This window comes from Equus przewalskii, chromosome 22 (genome assembly GCF_037783145.1).
Source record: "Equus przewalskii isolate Varuska chromosome 22, EquPr2, whole genome shotgun sequence".
In the NCBI taxonomy this organism is placed as follows: domain Eukaryota; kingdom Metazoa; phylum Chordata; class Mammalia; order Perissodactyla; family Equidae; genus Equus; species Equus przewalskii.
Genome location: NC_091852.1, coordinates 49,926,764 through 49,931,079, shown reverse-complemented (window position 1 = coordinate 49,931,079; position 4,316 = coordinate 49,926,764). Strand labels below are relative to the sequence as shown.

At 56.1% G+C, this 4,316-nt stretch overlaps 1 long non-coding RNA gene across 1 annotated transcript; it reads left to right on the top strand.

The window, feature by feature from the left end:
- Positions 1-353: 353 nt before the first annotated feature.
- LOC139078425 (uncharacterized) lies at positions 354-4,043 on the top strand. The gene is made up of 3 exons (XR_011531357.1): positions 354-486; positions 1,931-2,012; positions 3,931-4,043. It is a non-coding gene; the product is annotated as an uncharacterized lncRNA (long non-coding RNA).
- Positions 4,044-4,316: the final 273 nt, after the last annotated feature.

The window sequence follows — 4,316 nt, the reverse complement described above, 5'->3', positions numbered from 1 at the left end:
CGGTGTTCTCACTGCTGTGGCTGTGCTTCTTTTCTGCATCCACCTGTCCGTCGGTTGTCATACTGTGGCGGCTGCGTGTTGCTGTGATGCTGAAAGCTATACCACCAGTATTTCAAATACCAGCAGGGTCACTCATGAACAGGTTTCAGCATAGCTTCCAGACTAAGACAGACTAGGAATAAAGTCCTGGCCACCCACCTCCGGAAAAATTGGCCATGAAAACCCTGTGAATAGCTGTGGAGCATTGTCTGATATAGGGCCGAAGGTGAGAGGATGGCGCAAAAAGACTGGGCAGGGTTCTGCTCTGCTGTGCACACGGTTGCTAGGAGTCAGAATCCACTCAACAACACTAACAACAAACCACATGATTTATTATGAGGGATTGGTGATTATGGAGGCTGGGAAGCCCCAGGTTCTGCTGTCTGCAAGCCCGCGACCCAGGAAAGCTGGTGGGAGGTGTGGCTCTGAGACCGGAAGGCTGACGGTGTAAGTACCAGTCCAAAGGCAGGAGAAGGATGTCCCAGCTCAGGCCGGCAGGCAGAGACAGGGCAAATTCTCCGTCCTCCACCTTCTGTTCTCAGGCCTCAGTGGATTCCCCGAGGCCCACGCACGTGGCCAGGGGAGGGGCAGGTCTGCCTTAGTCAGTCCACAGATTCAAACGCTAACCTCGTCTGGAAACCCCCTCACAGACCCACCCAGAATCCCGATGACTGGGCACCCCATGGCCCAGGCAAAGGGGCACACAAAATTAGCCTTCCTCAGCGTTGTCTCAGTGAGCTTCACAGTCCTTGAGGGAGGCTGGGATCCCCACTTTATGGAGGAGGCGCCCAGTGTTCACTCGTGAGACACCGCAGCTGGAAGCAGGCAAAGCTGTGCCTGGGACCCGAGTCCGTGCACTTCCACTCCAGGGCAGACCCCAGGCAGCCTCACGGGATGCTCCAGGCACGGGCCCACCAACCTCCTTACTTCAATAATCTGAATGGTACACCTCTAGATTGGCTCCCTCCGGCACATCGAACTTGAGATATTTCTCAGAAGTGCATAGGATAAGCAGAGGTTTATTTTGAGTCTATTTAAACCTTACTTTTGAAGAAAATGCTAAGTGATATAACCCTGTGACAAAATGCGTAAAATGATACTCAGAAGACAGAAGGATCCACGAGAGGCTGGTGTCCCCCAACAGCCAGGGAGCCTTCCTGGCTCATCTCAGCCAGGCCCTTGTTCTAAAGACCACAGTGGGTCTCTCTAGATTCACAAGGCCAACTGTCTACGGGCAGCCCTTCCTGATTCTCTCTCAGGCATCTCAAATTTGCCCGGCCTAAAGTAAACTCCGGGAACACCCATCCTGCTCTCCTGGTCTCCAGGAATGCCCTCCCCACACACACCCACTGTCTGCAACCAGAAGCCCGTGGCCATCCTGGACTGCACCCTCCCCCCTCCCCCTCCACCCCTACTCCCAAAGTCTGTTCTTGCTGCCTCCGACAGGCAGCCCCCTCCCAGCTCCCATGCCCAGCTCCCCCCGCCCCTCCTACTGGGTTCTCTGCTTCCACTCCCATCCCCCATCCAAGTTCTCAGAGACTGCCTTACGACAGAACCTCAGTCATGTCACTCCCTCGTGAACTGCCTGTCCAGGGCACCCAGGATAAGGGGCCAGCGGCCTGCCTCCTGCCTCCCTCACTGACGTCATCGAGCTGCTCCCTCCCCCACCCATAGTCACTTTTCTCCCTGGTTGCAGCCCTGGCTTCAACTCTACACCTCTGTTCCCTGTCCCTTGGCCAAGGAACCCCACTCAGCACATTGAGCTGACATTCAGAAAGGCCCCCCCAGCTGAACCCACACCCCCTTTCCCCTTTCACTGTCTTGCTCCTGCCCTTTCTGAGCCGTCTCACCATCTGTAATGACCTACTTACTAACGTGTGTCATTCCCCAGTGTCTCCTCCTGGGACATCCGTGTCAGGGTGCACGGACCACAGTGTGGTCTTTCTGTCTGGCCCTGTCCAGCCTGAAGAGGGGTGAGTACTCAGTAAAAGTTTGCAGGACCATCGGGGTATCGGGGTAGGAGGGAACGAATGAAAGACCCAGAGCGGTAGGGGACAGTGAAGGATGGAGCCGTCCCACCCCAACCAGCCCACAAAGACAGCTGTCCTGTTCCCCAAGTCAGCAGAGCGTCTGGCAAGGGTTTATCCACAGTGATTCCGACCTCAGGAAACACATCTGACGGGCTCTGGCAGCAGCCAAAGTTCCCGCTGGAGCCCAGAGGCCTGGGGAATACCCTGGTGGGCCTCTGGGCACTCCCATCCTGCCACCCAGGGAACTCTCTTGTGCCAGACCAGGCTCCCTGTGCCTCAGATCTACAGCAACCCCCCAACACTTTCCTGAGGAGGCCCATCCCCCAGGGTCGGGTCTTTCTCTGCCCATTCTCCTCTCACCAGATTCCTCCCCGGCTCAGCCCACGCCCCTCGCTGCACCTGCAGGGCCCCACTGCACATTGCCGCCTCGGAGCCTTTGCCTCTGGCCCTCCCTGGACGCGCCCCTCCCCGTTCTCTCCGCCTGCCCAAAGCTACCTGCAAGGGTCTGCTGGGTCTCCTTCATCAGTCGGGAGCAGGGCTGCCCGAGGTTCCCCAGAAGCAGGTCCCGACATGAGGGTCCACGTAAGAGACTGACAAAGGACCCCCAGGAGAGCCTGTGATGGAGCGGGCAGAGCAGGGCACAGATGGAGAGGAAGCAAGCTCGGGGACAATTTCAGACCAGTCCCTGGGGTGGGGGGCTTTCAGTCTGACCCAGAGCAGCAGTGGCACCTGGGAGTTTGGACTTGGCTTTTGTACTCCCGCACAAAGGGTGCAGGGGGCCAGAGGGGAGACTGAACCCCGGGGCCCTTCCTGCAGCCTGTGCCTCCAGCAAAACAGTTCCTGCAGCTCAAGGGCAGCCCAAGTGCAGCTCAAGGTTAGTCCAAGGGCAGTTCAAGTTCAGTCCAAGGGCGGCTCCCCATGGGAAGTGCTGGCCTAGAAAGCAAAAGCACAGAAGCCCATAGTGGTCAGAAGCCATCAGAAACAGTAATGGGCCCCAGGGGGCCTGGCTAGAGCATCTGCAGTCAGGAATCTCCCAAGATCCTCTGCCAGGTGCCCTGCATGGAGCAGGTTCTCGATTCTTTGGGGGCCAACTGATAGGGGACCAGACAAAGCTCATGAGCGGCCCACCTCCTCCGATCCTCACTCAGACCCCACCCACTCCATGAACGTCACCCTGTGAGGCACCAACCTCCACATCAGTGCTGTGCGCCCCATCCGTCCCCATCTGTCCCCTCTGATGCACTGCTCAAGTGAACACAGCTTCTTATCCTCATACATCTCTTTATCCCAGTGGAGGAAATCAGAAACTCTCCTCCTGGTAAAATGTTCCAAGGAAAATGTCAGAGTTGTTCCGTGATGTCACCCAGGTGGGCGACGTGACATGTGAGATGTGGTCAGTGCCAGTGGCTAGGTAGTGCCAGCCCGCCTTTTCAGAGGCAGGACAGAAAAGCCACCCTGTGCCCAGGGCTCAGAGGGCTGGGAGGTCCCCTGAGCTCGCTGGTGCTGCCGTCCACCCCTCACCTGCCCCCACACTGTCACTCTCAGCAGGAACTGGAAAGACACACCCCACCAGAAAACCCTTGATTAAAAATCGGGTTTACTGACATTTGTGCTCATGCTGGTAAACGGCTCTCTGAGAAAGGAAGTGAGGGAAAGGGTCTAAATCGTGGTGTTTGCTGACTTCCTTGGGGTAAATATTCCCACGTTGGCTGATCTCAAGCTACCCACCTGGAAAATTCCTAAATATTCAACCCTTGGCTCTCAGGAGCTCAAGGACGACAGCGCTGTGCATTAGGAAAGATGTGTGTCGCCGGCATCACTGATTCATCCACACCTCACTCAGGACTACTTTTCTTTACAGAGCTTTACTGGATGTTAAAGAATTCTTTGGGGTCGATCTCCTCAAATACAGCAGATTGACTTTTCTCAAAAGCGAACGTCATTGTCCAATAAAATACGAATGCACGTCCCCCATCACTGCGCACGGGCTGCGACTGAGTCATTACTCTTCGGCAAAGAGAGGTGCTCTTTTCTTCTCTCTCCCGGTTGTGAATTCTCTATAAACAATCATTCGGCATCCTGACCGCGGGGGATTCAGATGAGAGACAACTTTCCATCTTAGAGACAGTGTGGTTCTGGGAAGGTCATTGGCGTGGGGTTTATGGACTCATGGCCCAGAGCAGAGATGACCCTGGTGACTCAGCTCGGTCAATCTCAAGGTCAGCACCAGCGCCATCTCCACCTGCC